This window comes from Bombina bombina, chromosome 3 (genome assembly GCF_027579735.1).
Source record: "Bombina bombina isolate aBomBom1 chromosome 3, aBomBom1.pri, whole genome shotgun sequence".
NCBI lineage: Eukaryota > Metazoa > Chordata > Amphibia > Anura > Bombinatoridae > Bombina > Bombina bombina.
In genome coordinates, this window is record NC_069501.1 from 28,433,652 (window position 1) to 28,452,624 (window position 18,973).

An 18,973-nucleotide genomic window follows, 5' to 3' on the forward strand; every position below is an offset into this window, starting at 1 on the left:
TTTATTTTACAGGTAAATTTGTATTTATTTTAGCTAGGTAGCTATTAAATAGTTAATAACTATTTAGTAACTACTCTACCTAGTTAAAATAAATACAAACTTGCCTGTAAAATAAAAATAAACCCTAAGCTCGCTACAATGTAACTATTATATATTAAATAGGAATAATTGAGTTAATGATAGTAATTTTATTTAGATTTATTTAAATTAGATTTAAGTTTGGGGGTGTTAGGGTTAGGTTTAGACTTAGTTTTAGGGGTTAATAAATTTAATATAGTGGCGGCAACATGGGGGGCGGCAGATTAGGGGTTAATAAGTATAATGTAGGTGTCGGCGGTGTAGGGGGCATCAGATTAGGGGTTAATAAGTATAATGTATATGTCGGCCGTGTAGGGGATGGCAGATTAGGGGTTAATAAGTATAAAGTAGGTGGCCGTGGTGTAAGGGGCAGCAGATTAGTGGTGTTTAGACTCTGGGTACATGTTAGGGTGTTAGGTGTAAACATAACTTTTATTTTCCCATAGGAATCAATGGGATATCAGGCAGCAGCGAACATGAGCTTTCGCTGCTTTCAGACTCCCATTGATTCCTATGGCATCCGCCGCCTCCAGGGCGGTGGATTGAGAACCAGGTACGCTGGGCCGGAATAGTGCCGAGCGTACCTGCTAGTTATTTGATAACTAGCAAAAGTAGTCAGATAGTGCCGAATTTGCTTTTGGAACATCTGTAGTGACGTAAGCATCGATCTGTGTCGGACTGAGACGGTGGATCGTATGTTCGTCACAAAATTCTACTTTTGCCGGTCTGTAGGGTTTGAGAAAATAAGGGGAATCAGGCTTGCCACAATTACGCTGCGGAATTCCAGCGTATTTGCGGTTGACGGCTTGATAAATAGGCCCCATAGATTCATGGCAATACAATTCACCGTTCCGGTTTTCCAATATTTCCTAACACTGAAAAAGGTCGGCATTATGGCTGAAAAGCGTTTGTTCTAAGTCACCGTGTTAGTCACTCCTGGCACCTGAAGTCAACGCTTCCAGTTATCGGCCAGGAGTACAGGGGAGTGACCCACGGTTTTTATAATGTGTTGGTGCTGGTTATTAGGGTCAGGGCTTCTCCCTGTTTTATTGTATACTTATTAATGTTTATGTTTTAACTTTAGATTACTGTGTTTAATAGGAATGAGTGCTAGTTAGCCCATATCTGTCTTTCTTTGATATTATATAGTGTTTAAGGGGTAGAACTGGAACCCCTCCTGCAGTTCTTTTGTCCTATTTCTCTCACTCTCGTAGTATCAGTATTTTCTTTATCTTCTGTAAAGTTAAGCTTGTGCCAAACAGTATTTTCCAAACATGGCCATACGTTTTAAGGTTCAGGTGAATGTAAATAATACAAAATAAATATAGAAATAAAGGGATTAGTGATAATGATATGCACTTGAAACTTTAGTTACTGAGTTATGCTATTGTTTATGCAAATCTATGCTAATTAGCACAGCAGCTGTTAATTACATGAAAGGTGATGGGGGATATGTATGAAGCCGTCAACCGCAAATATGCCGGAATTCCGTAGCGTAATTGTTGCGAGATTGATCCGACCTAGTTATCAAAGCCTACGAACCATCAAAAGTTTAAATTTGTGACGTAACATACGACCCACTGGTCTAAAATCTGATGCAGATCGATGCTTACGTCATTACAGATGTTCCGAATACACATTCGGCTCTATCTGACACTTTTTCCCATTTATCAAATTTCTAACCGGTATGTTCGCAGCTATTCCGGCCCAGGGTACCTGGTTTTCAATCCGCCACCCTGGAGGTCGTGGATGCCATAGAAATCAATGGGAGTCTGAAAGCTTATGTTCGATGTTGCCAGATATCCCATTGATTTCTATGGTTGAAAACAAGTTATGGTTACACCTAACACCGTAACATATACCCCGAGTATAAACACCCCTAATCTGCTGCCCCGACATCACCGCCACCTACATAATGTTAATAACCCCTATCCCGCTGCTCCCCGACATCACCGCAACCTAAATAAGGTTATTAACCCCTATCCCGTCGCTCCCGGACCCCGCCGCCACTAAATAAACATAGTAACCCCTAAACCTCTGGCCTCCCACATCACTACCACTAACTAAACCTATTAACCCCTAAACCGTCAGCCCCCACATCACTATAAACTAAATTAAGCTATTAACCCCTAAACCTAACAAGCCGCTAACTTTAAATTAAAATTACAACATCCCAATCTTAAAATAAATTTAAAATTACCTGTAGAATTAAAAGAAACTATTTTTAAACTATTAATTAACCTACCCTAACTATTATACTAAAATTAAATTAAACTAGCAAGTAAACTAGCAATTAAACTGGCTGATTGGAACAGCCAATAGGATGAGAGCTGCTCAAATCCTATTGGCTGATTGGAACAGCCAACAGGATTGTAGCAGCTCTAATCTTATTGGCTGATTGAAACCTTTCAGCCAATAGGAATGCAAGGGACGTTATCTTGGATGACGTCACTTGCATTGAAGTTCCAGGTTACAGTGGCGACAGTATTTAAGAGGAGCTCCGCGACGGATTTCTTCAGGATGGACCCATTCCGCACCGGATGGATGAAGATGCCGTCTGGATGAAGACTTCTTGCCGTCTGGATGAGGAATTCACTGGCTGGATGAAGATGGAAGAGGCCGCCCGGATGAAGACTTCTTGCCGGCTGGATGGATCCTTCAAGTGGGACTTTAATAACTGTAAGTGCATAGTAGAGGGTAAGTGTTTATTTTATTTATATAGTCGGGGGTTTATTTAAGGGTTTTTTGGTGGGTTTTGTTTTTAGATTAAAGTCTGGGCAGGTAAAAAAGCTAAATGCCCTTTTAAGGGCAATGCCCATACGAATGCCCTTTTCAGGGCAATATTGAGCTTAGGTTATTTTAGATAGGGTTTTTATTTGGGGGGGTTGGTTGGTTGGGTGGTGGGTGAGTGGGTTTTACTGTTGGGGGGTGTTTGTATTTTTTTTTACAGGTAAAAGAGCGTATTTCTTTGGTGCAATGCCCCACAAAAGGCCGTTTTAAGGGCCATTGGTAGTTTATTGTAGGCTAGGTTTTTTTTATTTTGGGGGGGATTTTTTATTTTGATAGGGCAATTAGATTTGGTGTAATTCTTTTTTATTTTTGATAATGTGCTTTGTTTGTTTTCGTAATTTAGTGTTTTTTATTTTTTGTAACTTAGCGTTTATTTTTATCGGTAATTTAGTAATTTGTAATAAAGTTTAATAGTAGATTTAAATAATTTTAGTAGGGTTAGGGTTTTTTTAAATGTAATTTAGTTTATTTAATTGCTAGTTTAATTTAATTGTAGTATAATAGTTAGGGTAGGTTAATTAATAGTTTAAAAAAGGAAATTTATGCTTACCTGATACATTTTTTTCTTTTACGATATGACGAGTCCACGGATTTCATCCTTACTTATGGGATTACGCCTCCTGGTCAGCAGGAAGTGGCAAAGAGCACTACAGCAGAGCTGTATATATAGCTCCTCCCTTCCCTCCCACTCCAAAGGTGCAGAGGTGACTGAAGTTTAACAAAAATAAATAGCTGTCTTAGAAATGACAGAGTGGGCCGTGGACTCGTCATATCGTAAAAGAAATACATTTATTAGGTAAGCATAAATTTACTTTTCTTTTACAAGATATGACGAGTCCACGGATTTCATCCTTACTTATGGGATACAATACCAAAGCTATAGGACACGGATGAAAGGGAAGGACAAGACAGGAACCTAAATGGAAGGCACCACTGCTTTAAGAACCTTTCTCCCAAAACCAGCCTCAGAAGCAGCAAAAGTATCAAATTTGGAAAATTTGGAAAACATGTGAAGAGATGACCAAGTTGCAGCCTTGCAAATGTGTTCAACAGAAGCGTCATTTTTAAATGCCCATGAGGAAGCCACAGCCCTAGTAGAACAAGCCGTAATTCTTTCAGGAGGCTGCTGTCCAGCAGTCTCATATGCCAGACGGATGATACTCTTCAGCCAAAAAGAAAGATAGGTAGCCGTAGCTTTCTGGCCCCTACGCTTTCCAGAAAAAACAACAAATAATGAAGATGATTGATGAAATTCCTTAGTCGTCTGCAAGTAAAATTTCAGGGCACAGACCACGTCCAAGTTATGCAACCGACGCTCCTTCTTAGAAGAAGGATTAGGACATGAGTAGCCCTTGGATTCACAACAATAAAGATATTTACGCCATATCTTATGGTAGATCTTTCTAGTAACAGGCTTACGTGCCTGAATCAAAGTATCAATGACCGAATCAGAGAACCCCCGCTTAGATAAAATCAAACGTTCAATCTCCAAGCAGTCAGTTGCAGATAAACTAGATTCGGATGTTGGAAGGGTCCCTGAATGAGAAGGTCCTGCCTCAAAGGAAGCTTCCATGGCGGCAGAGAAGACATGTCCACTAGATCGGCATACCAAGTCCTGCGAGGCCACGTAGGCACGATTAGAATTACTGAAGCCCTCCCCTGTTTGATCCGAGCAATCACTCGGGGAAGGAGAGCAAACGGTGGAAACACATAAGCTAGGTTGAATGACCAAGGCACTGCCAAGGCATCTATCAGTTCGGCCTGAGGATCCCTTGACCTGGATCCATATCTTGGGATCTTGGCATTCTGATGAGACACCATCAGATCCAATTCCGGTCTGCCCCATTTGAGAATCAGGGTGGCAAAGACCACCGGATGGAGTTCCCACTCCCCCGGATGAAACGTCTGTCTGCTTAAAAAGTCCGCTTCCCAGTTGTCCACTCCTGGGATGTAGATTGCTGACAGATAACAAGAGTGAGCCTCCGCCCACCAAATTATCTTGGAAACTTCTTTCATCGCTAAGGAGCTCCTTGTTCCTTCCTGATGATTGATGTAAGCCACAGTCGTGATGTTGTCCGACTGAAAACGGATGAATTTGGCCGAAGCCAACTGAGGCCAAGCCTGAAGCGCATTGAATATTGCTCTCAATTCCAGAATATTGATTGGAAGTAGAGACTCCGACCGAGTCCACACACCCTGAGCATTCAGGGAATTTCAGACTGCACTCCAACCTAGTAGACTGGCATCCGTTGTCACTATCACCCATGAGGGTCTGTGGAAGCAAGTCCCTTGGGACAGATGATCCGGCGACAACCACCAAAGAAGAGAGTCTCTTGTCTCCTGATCCATATCTATCTGAGGAGACAAATTTGCATAATCTCCATTCCACTGCCTGAGCATGCTCAGTTGTAGCGGTCTGAGATGAAAACGAGAAAATGGAATGATGTCCATTGCAGCCACCATCAATCCGATTACCTCCATGCACTGAGCCACTGATGGCCGAGGATTGGACTAAAGAGATCGGCATTTATTCTTCAGACCTCTGTCAAGAAAATTTTCATGGATATGGAATCTATCAGAGTTCCCAAGAAGGGGACCCTTGTCTGTGGAATTAGTGAACTCTTTTCTAGATTCACCTTCCACCCGTGAGTCCTCATAAAGGACAGAACCATGTCTGTATGAGACTTTGTCAGATGGTAAGACAACGCCTGGATCAGAATATCGTCTAGATAAGGCGCCACTGCAATACCCCGCGGCCTGAGAACCGCCAGAAGGGACCCTAGAACCTTCGTGAAGATCCTGGGTGCTGTTGCCAACCCGAAGGGAAGAGCCAGAAACTGAGAATGTTTGTCCAGGAAGGCAAATCTTAGGAACTGATGATGATCCTTGTGGATAGGAATATGAAGGTATGCATCCTTCAAGTCCACGGTAGTCATATATTGACACTCCTGGATCAATGGTAGAATTGTTCGAATAGTCTCCATCTTGAAGGATGGGACTCTGAGAAACTTGTTTAGACTCTTGAGATCTAAAATGGGGCTGAATGTTCCCTCTTTTTTGGGAACCACGAAAAGATTTGAGTAAAACCCCTGCCCCTGTTCCAGTATTGGAATGGGACAAATTACTCTCATAGTAGAGAGGTCTTTTACACAACGTAAGAACGCCTCTCTTTTTATCTGGTCTACAGACAATCGTGAAAGAAGAAACCTCCCCCTTGGGAGAGAATTTTTGAATTCCAGTTGATACCCTTGGGACACGATTTCCAGTGTCCAGGGGTCCTGAACATCTCTTACCCAAGCCTGGGTAAAGAGAGAAAGTCTGCCCCCTACTAGGTCCAGTCCCAGATCGGGGGCCGCCCCTTACATGCTGTCTTGGGAGCAGCAGTGGGCTTCTTGGGTTGTTTACCTTTGTTCCAAGCCTGGTTGGGTCTCCAGACGGCCTTGGCTTGAGCAAAATTCCATTCCTGTTTAGCAGAAGAAGTAGCGGAATGAAAATTATTTTGTTTACCCCTCAGTTTAGCTGCTTTATCCTGAGGTAGGAGATGACCCTTACCTCCCGTAATGTCAGAAATTATTTCTTTCAAGTCAGGCCTGAATAGGGTTTTCCCTTTGAAAGGAATAGCCAAAAGCTTTGACTTAGATGACACATCAGCAGGCCAAGACTTTAACCATAATGCGCTACGCGCTAAAATGGCAAATCCGGCATTCTTAGCCGCCAACTTGGCAATCTGAAAGGCGGTGTCCGTAATAAAAGAATTAGCCAGCTTAAGAGCCTTAATTCTATCTAAAATTTCCTCTAAAGGAGTCTCAGTCTTAAGAGACTCTTCTAAGGCATCAAACCAGAAGGCCGCCGCAGTTGTAACAGAAAACCCTGATGAATAAATAACTTCTTTAGAAGACCCTCCAATTTTTTATCCATAGGGTCTTTGAAAGCACAACTGTCCTCAGTAGGAATAGTTGTATGCTTAGCCAGGGTAGATATAGCTCCCTCCACCTTAGGGACTGTTTGCCAAGAGTCCCGGACGGTGTCAGCTATGGGATACATTTTCTTAAAATTAGGAGAAGGTGCGAATGGGATACCCGGTCTTTCCCATTCCCGCGTAATAATTTCCGAAATTCTCTTTGGAACAGGAAAAACATCAGAGTAAGCAGGCACTTCTAAATATTTGCCCGTCTTACACAATTTCTCTGGTGGAACCACAATAGAGTTACAGTCATCCAGAGTCGCTAAAACCTCCCGAAGTAACAGGCGGAGGTGTTCAAGCTTAAATTTAAATGACATTACGTCCGAGTCTGTCTGAGGTAACACACTTCCCGAGTAGGAAAGTTCCCCCTCAGACAGAAGTTCCCTGACCCCCAATTCAGATCCCTGTGAGGGTACATCGGAAATAGCCATCAAAGCATCAGAAGTCGCAGGGATCAGAGTGGCCTCTGTCCTGCTGCGTTTGCCCTGCAATACTGGCAACTTAGACAAAACCTCTGTAAGGGTAGATGACATAACTGCAGCCATATCCTGCAGTGTAAATGAAGTGGACGCGGTTGAAGAACACGGCGTCGCTTGGGTGGGTGTTAAAGGTTGTGACACTTGGGCAGAAAGTTGCGGCATACCCTGATTCTCCTCAGTCTGAGAATCATCCTTAGACATATTTGCATTAAAGAAAATCTGTTCTTTACATTGTAAGGCCTTTTCAGTACATGAGGGACAAAAAGTAAGAGGGGGTTCCACATTGGCATCTAAACACATAGAACATGTACTTTCCTGAAGTTCAGACATGTTAAACAGACTAGCAATAGCAATAAAAGTCGTTCTTTATTTGATATATTGAACTCTGAAGTAAAAATATATACTAAAAAATTTTGAACTAAAAAGTGTACTGCGCCTTTAAATAATAAAAGCGCAACAATTTTTCTGTTAGCAGACAAAATAACGTTTGCAGCAATAAAAAATACCGTTATGTGCCCAAAATAGCTTAACAATATTGCACCACTTGGTAGATTATGTTATATATAAATTTATATTAACTTTTATAAATTTTATCAATTTATCTCAATTCAGGCCCCTGCACCTCGCCACAGCTCTGCTGCGGCGCCTACCTGCCCCCAGAGCAGACTGATTCTGCCTAAGTATTCTTTGTACAAGAACAACGTAGGCCCCACCGGAGCTCAGGCCCTTGCAGCTGATCCGGATGAATGTTGCGCGTCTGAGCGCGCAAAATTAGGCCCCGCCCACTGTGGGCATAACTCGAGCCGTACTGAAAACCGCATGGGAGTAAAACAACATGTCGGATTCTCACAACGTTAAAGCCATGTGCCCCTCCATACTCTCAATAATAAGCCATGTGCCCCTCCATACTCTCAATAATAAGCGCAACTTCATGAAACACTGCCCTCTCTCAAGACAGTTACAATGAAATTACAATGACAGCCCTTAGGCAGAAACCGCATCTCCCAGCGTCTAGCCCACACTGAGTACACACAAGTGAAAAAACATACTGATATCAAAATAACGTTTGCATCAAGCAATCAATATAAAAGGGAATTCCAGGTACACCATTGCCATACATATAGTGCATACTGCTTACCCCTCCCCAGATAGGGAATAATGTCAGCCTGTTCTGATGTATCAAGTCTCCCCAGAAACAAATGACTGAACATACCTCAATGCTGCTTGTAGCATGACACGGTTCTCAACACTGAAGATATTTCTTTACACTACCTTCAACTGCTCTGTGGAAACCAGCAGGATCTTAGATAATGTCTGCTAAGATCATCAACATCAGGGCAGAAAAATAATATGTCTCCACTCCTCTTGGGAATTAATTGACTGACGATTTCTTCCTGAGAATAATAATACTCACTGGCACCATTTTAAAATAAAAAAACTTCTTGATTGAAGAATCTAAACTATCACCTCACTTTACCTCTTCCTATCACTAACACAGGCAAAGTGAATGACTGGAGTGGGAGGGAAGGGAGGAGATATATATACAGCTCTGCTGTGGTGCTCTTTGCCACTTCCTGCTGACCAGGAGGCGTAATCCCATAAGTAAGGATGAAATCCATGGACTCGTCATATTCTTGTAAAATAAATTATTTCTTTTAATTCTACAGGTAAATTTCAATTTATTTTATGATAGGGATGTTGTACTTTTAAATTAAAGTTAGTGGGTTGTTAGGTTTAGGGGTTAATAGCTTAATTTAGTTTATGGCAATGTGGGGGGCTGGCGGTTTAGGGGTTAATAGGTTTAGTTAGTGGTAGTGATGTGGGAGGCCAGAGGTTTAGGGGTTAATACGTTTATTAGTGGTGGGGGGGTCCGGGAGCGGCGGGATAGGGGTTAATACGTTTATTTAGGTTGCAGCGGGGTCGGGGAGTGGCGGGATAGGGGGTTAAACATTTTAATATAGTGGCAGCGTTTAGTAACAGGGTATAAATAAAGTTGGTAAAAAGCCGAATAGATGCGAGATCGATGACTGCTAGTTAACAACAGTCCAATGCTCATCGCCTCGTACTTGGTGCGTGTCTTTTTGCCGGCTTTTTTAATAAATATGGAGAGCGTATTGAGATACGCGGCCGCAATGTTAGGCGATGTCAGGTGAGCGTATTGATGCCGTTGAATGCAACACAGTTGACGGCTTGATAGATATCCCCCGATGACTCTAGATAACGGTCACCTGTGAGCACTATACTTGTGCTGTAAATGCTTTATACCTTCATAGACAAAAAGCAGTCTTCAGAGATCTGTACCCTATGCTAACCAATCACTGTTCAGCGCAGAAGCACAGCGTTTGTATATACACAACACAGTATGCAGAGTGTCTGTAAATATACACACAACACAGTGCACATAGCATATGTAAATATACACACAACACAGTGCACATAGCATATGTAAATACACACACAACATAGTGTTCAGAAAGTCCGTAAGTATACACAGAACACAGTGCACAGGGCATCTGTAAATACATACACAACACAGTGCACATAACATATGTAAATACACACACAACACAGTGCAGAGAGCATATGTAAATACACAGACAAAACAGTGTACAGAGCATATGTAAATACACAGACAATACAGTGCACAGAGCATATGTAAATTCACACACTACACAGTGCACAGAGCATATGTAAATACACACAACACAGTGTACAGAGCATATGTAAATACACAGACACACACAACACAGGGAACAGAGCATATGTAAATAGACAGACATACACAAAACAGTGAACAGAGCATATGTAAATAGACAGACACACAACACAGTGCATATGTAAATAGACACAACACAGTGCACAGAGCATTTGTAAATACACACACAACACAGTGTACAGAGCATATGTAAATACACAGGCACACACAACACAGTGAACAGAGCATATGTAAATAGACTCACAACACAGTGTACAGAGCATATGTAAATACACACACAACACAGTGCACAGAGCATATGTAAAACCAAATGTATGCTTACCTGATAAATTATTTTCTTTCTTGGCAGGTAGAGTCCACAAATTCATTCATTACTGTTGGGAATACAACACCTGGCCAACAGGATAAGGCAAAGACATCCCAGCATTAAGTATCCCTAACACTTCCCCTATTTCCCCAGTAATTCAGCTGAGATAAAACCAGTGGTATAGAGGTGCTTGAAGAATAGGAAAAATAGCCACAGCCCCAAAAAACCATAGGGCAGGTTTGTGGACTCTTCCTGCAAGAAAAGAAAATAATTTATCACGTAAGCATACATTTTGTTTTCTTTCTAATGGCAGTGTGAGTCCACAAATTCATTCATTACTGTTGGGAATCCATTGCCCAAACTAGAGAGGACACAGAATGAACAGGGAGGGAAAAACAAGGCAGGCGGACCATATCTAAAGGCACCACTGTTAAAAACACTTTTCTCTCAAAGAAAGTCTCAACTGAGACAAAAAACATTGAATATGTAAAACTTAGAAAAAAAATATGAGGACTAAGAAAGCACTTCAGAGCTGTCCCCCTGAAACCCCAATCTCAAAGTAACCTCAGGAAAACCCAAATTTCGGACACAAAACCGCCAGTCCGCAAGAAAAAAGGATATATGGCGGAGCATACGGAAAAGCATGTAACGTAGAGACTCTACAAGCAGAAGAGATAGTTGACAAACCCAAAACCTTCCAGAACTAAAGTTCAATACCATTAGAAGTTTTGGCTCAAACAGAGCTAGATGAATAACTCTATTAACTAAATTAAGGCTCCTAGGTGGAGTAGCAGAGTTGAAAACTGACCTAATTCTCACAATGACCTGAAATAAAAAACTGAACAGCAGGCAATCTAGCCAACTTTAAAGGAAGCAAAACAGAAAAAAGGAGGATAAGCTGTCCCTTAAGAAAACTATCCAACATCCTTTCTCCAATCCTTCTTGGAAAAAAAACAAAGAAAACCAGGAACCCTTGCCTTATGCCAAGGAAAATCTTGGTCATTGCACCGAGGCAAACAAGTTTGCCACACCTTGTGGTAGATCCACATAGACACCGGCTGTATCAAGGAGACAATAACCCTATCAGGGAATCCTCTTCAGGACAGAACTAGGCGTTCAATCGTAATGTAGTCAAATTAGAAAATCTAGATTTCGATAAAGAAAAGGACCATGATAGAGAAGGTCCGCTTGCTGATGTAACCTCCAGAGAGGAGCAGATGACATTATCACAGGGTCTGAAAACCAAGATCTGCAAGGCCACGCTGAAGAAATGGAATCACTGAGACTTGCTCCTATGTGATGTGAGTGACCACTCGAGGAAGGGAAGAAATAGAAGGAAAAAAAATAGTGACCCAAGGAATTGCTAACATGTCCACCATTTCTGCTCGAGGGTCCAAGGATCTGGACCCGTCACAGGGCAGAAAGTCATTCAATTGAGAGGCCATAAGGTCTACCTCAGGAATCCCCATTGAAAAATTATCACGGTGAACACTTGATGTAGAGATCATTGTCTGGGGAGCAAAGCTAGTCTGCTCAGAAAGTCTGCTTCCCAATAGTCCTTTGACTAGAATCTGAGAAAGCGGTCAAAACAAAGTTGAAGACATGACAGCAAGTAAGATGGCCCCCTGTTCCAGAATGTTGATAGGCAAGAAGACTGTTCTGAAAACCAGGTTCCTTAACCTATTAAACCGGAAACCACTAGCAATCTCCCAGGACGGTCCTAGGAAGCACCACCCCTAGCGCTGAAACTCCTGAGACAGCCACCAAAAAAAAAGAATCTTTTAAACAGGAACCAGACAGATCGGCTGGAATAGGTCAGAATGAAATTCCTATACACAGCGTATTACACCTCTCAAGGAGACTAGTTATGGATCCCCTCTGGACTTCCTAAGAGGGGTCTCTACAGAGGATCTCTGTGACAGTCGTTGCCATGCCACTCTGCTGAACCAGGCAAATTCTTCTACGGTTGGAACCAAACACGTCCACCACAGGGCGCAAGCCAACGCTTCTTTACAGCGCCATCAAACAAAAGCCTGCCAAAAACTGAGCAAGATAATTTTCATAAGGTGTTCATCCCAGAACTCCTAAAGGAGGAATGCTTTCTAGAGGTTCAAACCACTGTAGTGGCATGCACCAGGCCATAGACACTAAGAAGTCTCATCCCCATGAAGGAAATAAAGCATTAGGCACTAGATTATGAAAAAACATTAACGAGTCCCTTGTAGGAAATCCATTTAGAACCTCACCGATAGGAAGCACTAACATCCGGCGCCCTCGTAAAGCAGCAAAATGACTGTACTAATGATCCGGTCCTTCACTGACATACCCATACTTGCAGATTAGCCTAACATTACTGCGTGTGACAGCTTCACACTATACTCTAAATAGGAAGCTGTTGCAGCTTAGACAGTGCACCAGCCACTTACCCTGTGGTGTCTGATCGGGGAAAAAAAGGAGGCCTACCTTTTCTGGGAATGTAGCCCCACACTTTCAGTGCACACACTCCCCCCATAAAGGCTGAGAGCCCAGGTACACTATGGGAAAAAGTGGTATGTGTTGATAAAAATGTATCCCCAAAGTGAGAGCGTTGCCGCCCAGAGGATATTTAAGCTCTTATCCACCAACTTAGATCTTAGATCCCACCACAGGGACCCCCTGATCACCAGTAAAACACACCTTGTGAGGTTGCCGGTGCCCACCCAGTCACCCGTCTGCCATGTCCCAGAGAACTCCTCCCAAATATAAGAGAGAAACATTTGACTTACCTCAGAGGTCCATTGCTTTGATGCAGACACAGCCTTCCAGGTCTGACAGTATCCAAAATCCAGCTGACAGGGACCTGAGAACAAATGAATGCCTGGATGGGTGTTAGCAATAGGAGACTGGAAGGTGACATCCAGAGGCTAACTGTCACCAAGACTCTTACTAAGAGGATTACATGGTTACTAAACATACCCCAGTCCTTTATTGCAGGAAACAATCCATTAAAGAGAATAAAATCTAATCTTCATCAGAGCACATCTGCGCCTATCTCCTAATAGACAAGGCAAAGAATTATTGGGAAATAGGGGAAGCGGGAGGGATACTTAATGCTTTTGCTGGGTTGTCTTTGCCTCCTTCTGGTGGCAAGGTGTTGTATTCCCAACAGTAATGAATTAATTGTGGATTCTCCCTGCCATTATAAAGAAATACACATACAAAGCAGTGCACAGAGCATATGTAAATACACACACAACACAGTGCACAGAGCATATGTAAATACACACACAACACAGTGCACAGCGCATATGTAAATACACATACAAAGCAGTGCACAAAGCATATGTAAATACACACACAACACAGTGCACAAAGCATATGTAAATACACACACAACACAGTGCACAGCGCATATGTAAATACACACACAACGCAGTGCACAGAGCATATGTAAATACACACACAACACAGTGCACAGAGCATATGTAAATACACACACAACACAGTGCACAGAGCATATGTAAATACACACACAACGCAGTGCACAGAGCATATGTAAATACACACACAACACAGTGCACAGAGCATATGTAAATACACACACAACGCAGTGCACAGAGCATATGTAAATACACACACAATGCAGTGCACAGAGCATATGTAAATACACACACAACGCAGTGCACAGAGCATATGTAAATACACACACAACACAGTGCACAGCGCATATGTAAATACACACACAACACAGTGCACAGAGCATATGTAAATACACACACAACGCAGTGCACAGAGCATATGTAAATACACACACAACACAGTGCACAAAGCATATGTAAATACACACACAATGCAGTGCACAGAGCCAATGTAAATACACACACAACGCAGTGCACAGAGCATATGTAAATACACACACAACACAGTGCACAGAGCATATGTAAATGCACACACAACGCAGTGCACAGAGCATATGTAAATACACACACAACACAGTGCACAGAGCATATGTAAATACACACACAACGCAGTGCACAGAGCATATGTAAATACACACATAATACAGTGTTCAGGGTATCTGTAAGTACACACATAACACAGTACACAGAGTGTCCGTAAATACAAACAAACACAACACAATGCACAAGGCATATATATAAAAAAATACACAGAACAAAGGGCATCCATAAATACACCCACAACACTGTGTTTTTTCCAAAACAAGTCACATTTATTATTGAACAGAAAAACATATACAACATTGATTTTATCTAAAAAATAAAATATAACTTAATGTTAGAGAGAAGCAGGTGTAGCATAAAAAATAGTGATCTTCCCTCTCAAATGACACACTGGGGTCTTAGTTCCATACATGATTCAGTGATGAACAAAACAAAGGGTGAATGACTAAACAGATACAATTAGTCATAGAACTGGGAGAAAAGGAAGAGAGAGAGAACAGTGAGAGGAGAGAGAGAGAGAGAGAGAGAGAGAGAGAGAGAGAGAGAGAGAGAGAGAGAGAGAGAGAGAGAGAGAGAGAACAGTGAGAGGAGAGAGAGAGAGAGAGAACAGTGAGAGGAGAGAGAGAGAGAGAGAGAGAGAACAGTGAGAGGAGAGAGAGAGAGAGAACAGTGAGAGGAGAGAGAGAGAGAGAGAGAGAGAGAGAGAGAGAGAGAGAGAACAGTGAGAGGAGAGAGAGAACAGTGAGAGGAGAGAGAGAGGGGGAGAGAGAGAGAGAGAGAGAGAGAGAGAGAGAGAGAGAGAGAGAGAGAGAGAGATAAAACAGTGAGACAGAGAGAGAAAACAGTGAGAGGAGAGAAAGAATAAACAGTGAGAGGAGAAACAGAGAGAGAAAACAGTGAGAGGAGAGAGAGAAGTAGCAAGAAAAAGAGAGAAAGAGAGAGAAAGAGAGAGAGAGAGAGAACAGTGAGAGGAGAGAGATAGGGAACAGTGAGAGGAGAGAGAGAGGGGAGAGAGAGAGAAAGATAAAATAGTGAGACAGAGAGAGAAAACAGTGAGAGGAGAGAGAGAATAAACAGTGAGAGGAGAGAGAGAGAAAGCAGTGAGAGGAGAGAGAGAAGTAGCAAGAAAAAGAGAGAGAGAGAGAGAGAGAGAGGGGGGAGAGAGAGAGAGAGAGAGAGAGAGAGGGGGAGAGAGAGAGAGAAAGACAGAGAAAAGAGAGAGATAAGAGAGGAAGAGAGAAAGAGAAGAGAGAGAAGAAGAGAGAAAAGACAGAGAGAAAAGAGAGAGAGAGAATGAGAGAGAAGAGAGAGGGTTAGATAATATAAACCTAACTTTTCTCGCCGACTCTCGCAGGGCTGTCCTGGTGAAATGATCGTAAAAAAGGGGCAGTCCCTGCGAGTGGCGAGATGGCTCCTATTAAAAGTAATGAAGCTCACTGGAAAGGGACAGTTAGCAGTGAGCTGGGAGTGCACTTTAAAAATTAAATCCTTCAGTCAATATAAATCACATTATGCTGTTTTCTGAGTGTAGCATCTTACATTTGCCTATATTTTTGTCTTATCTCAGTGCATGTTGACAGTTAGACAGTGCTTGTTCATGTGTACCATATATATATCAATATGTGTACATATTGAGTGCATGTGTGTGTATCTGTATGTGTGTAACTTGTATTCAACTAAAGTAAAACCATTTTTGTGCAAATGGACCATTAGAGGGTCCATTTGCACAAAAAAGGGGAAAAAACTTGTATTGAGACATTAGATAGTTCTTATCAATATTAAACCATTTAGCTGCCATGTTTTATTTTAACAGATCATCATATTTTGTGCAGGTGCATGGAAATCCCCTAAAGCACCACCCCAGAGAAAAGTCTGTTTATATTTCTCCCAATCCCAGTGTAATAATATCAGATTTTCCTGTTGGTACTTCTGGTGGTGGAACTAGTGGGATTGGCTTATCACAGGAAAGGAAGCCAAAACCATTCCTGTTAGATACAAAATTGTTGCAAAAAAAGTTCTAATAAATTATATTGCAAGACCATATACAGATGGGCAGAAACAATATGAAGAACAGGATTGTGTCAGGGAACAGCATGAGAATGAGACTATTGTCTGTTACTGCTTGTGCTAAGTCTATTGAACCATAATATCGATCTGAAGAGGAGACCGGTGAGACCCCACATCTGGCTCCATGAATGTGCAGATCCCACTGTAAGGTACAACTACCTGCCTGTTCTCTCTGCAAAATTCACAGCAACCATTCCTTATATTGCTGATTAATGAGAAAGGGACAGGGAGCCGAACAGGACCAGGAGACTGGGGAATAACTTCTCCTCACTTGGCTCAGGTTGGTCTCCAAAACCCAGAGGCTCCTGAAATGTGATATAAACAGCTTAGTCAGTTGGGGCAGAGGTAGCGTACCTGAACTATCCTGCACACAAGGCACTAACAGCAAATTAGAATAACTAAAGTATGTTATTTAAAGGGAAAGGAAGTGAAAATTAAACTGTTATGATTCAGAGCACAAATACCTCTGATAACTCAATACCCTACACTGTACCCTAATACTGATGCACATATACCCCTAATAACTCATTACCCTACACTGTATCCTAATACTGATGCACACATACCCCTAATAACTCAATACCCTACACTGTACCCTAATACTGATGCACACATACCCCTAATAACTCATTACCCTACACTGTACCCTAATACTGATGCACACATACCCCTAATAACTCAAAACCCTACACTGTACCCTAACACTGATGCACACATACCCCTAATAACTCATTACCCTACACTGTACCTAATACTGATGCACACATACCCCTAATAACTCATTACCCTACACTGTACCTAATACTGATGCACACATACCCCTAATAACTCATTACCCTACACTGTACCTAATACTGATGCACACATACCCCTAATAATTCATTACCCTACACTGTACCCTAATACTGATGCACACATACCCCTAATAACTTATTAACCTACACTGTACCCTAATACTGATGCACACATACCCCTAATAACTTAATACCCTACACTGTACCCTAATAATGATGTACACATACCCCTAATAACATATTACCCTACACTGTACCCTAATAATGATGTACACATACCATTAATAACTCATTACCCTACACTGTACCCTAATACTGATGCACACATACCCCTAATAACTCATTACCCTACACTGTACCCTAATAATGATGTACACATACCCCTAATAACTTATTACCCTACACTGTACCCTAATAATGATGTAGACATACCACTAATAACTCATTACCCTACACTGTACCCTAATACTGATGCACACATACCCATAATAACTTATTACCCTACACTGTACCCTAATAATGATGTACACATACCCCTATTAACTCATTACCCTACACTGTACCCTAATACTGATGCACACATACCCCTAATAACTTACTACCCTACACTGTACCCTAACACTGATGCACACATACCGCTAATAACCCATTACCCTACACTGTACCCTAATACTGATGCACACATACCCTTAATAACTTATTACCCTACACTGTACCTAATACTGATGCACACACACCTCTAATATCTCATTACCCTACACTGTACCTAATACTGATGCACACATACCCCTAATATCTCATTACCCTACACTGTACCCTAATGCTGATGCACACATACCCCTAATAACTTATTACACTACACTGTACCCTAACACTGATGCACACATACCGCTAATAACCTATTACCATACACTGTGCCCTAATACTGATGCACACAAACCCCTAATAACTCATTACCCTACACTTTACCTAATACTGATGCACACAAACCCCTAATAACTCATTACACTACACTGTACCCTAATACTGATGTACACTTACCCCTAATAACTTATTACCCTACACTGTACCCTAATACTGATGCACACATACCCCTAATAACTAATTACACTACACTGTACCCTAATACTGATGCACACATACCCCTAATAACTCATTACCCTACACTGTACCCTAATACTGATGCACACATACCCCTAATATCTCATTACCCTACACTGTGCCCTAATACTGATGCACAAATACCCCTAATAACTCATTACCCTACACTGTACCCTATTACTGATGCACACTTACCCCTTATATCTCATTACCCTACACTGTGCCCTAATACTGATGCACACATACCCCTAATAACTCATTACCCTACACTGTACCCTATTACTGATGCACACTTACCCCTTATATCTCATTACCCTACACTGTGCCCTAATACTGATGCACACATACCCCTAATAAGTCATTAACCTACAGTTTGCTCTCATACTGATGCACACATACCCCTAATAATTCATTACCCTACACTGTACCCTAATACTGATACACACATACCTCTAATAATTGTACCCTAATACTGATGCACACATTGCCCTAATAACTAATTACCCTACACTGTACCTAATATTATTGTACATATACCCCAAATAACTCATTACCCTACAGTGTACCTAATACTGATGCACACTTACCCCTAATAACTCATTACACTACACTGTACCCTAATACTGATGCACACATACCCCTAATAACTCATGACACTACACTGTACCCTAATACTGATGCACACATACTCCTAATAACTCATTACCCTACACTGTACCCTAATACTGATGCACAC

The 18,973-nt window shown here is 41.8% G+C and overlaps 1 protein-coding gene across 1 annotated transcript in view; it reads right to left on the minus strand.

Moving 5' to 3' along the window:
* Nucleotides 1–14,522: 14,522 nt before the first annotated feature.
* Nucleotides 14,523–18,973, minus strand: part of LOC128652811 (V-set domain-containing T-cell activation inhibitor 1-like) — a 178,335-nt gene continuing 173,884 nt past the window's right edge. Inside the window, exon 6 of the mRNA XM_053705762.1 lies at nt 14,523–16,647. The gene's annotated coding sequence lies outside the window, so the exon portion shown is untranslated. The remainder of the gene's footprint in view (nt 16,648–18,973) is intronic.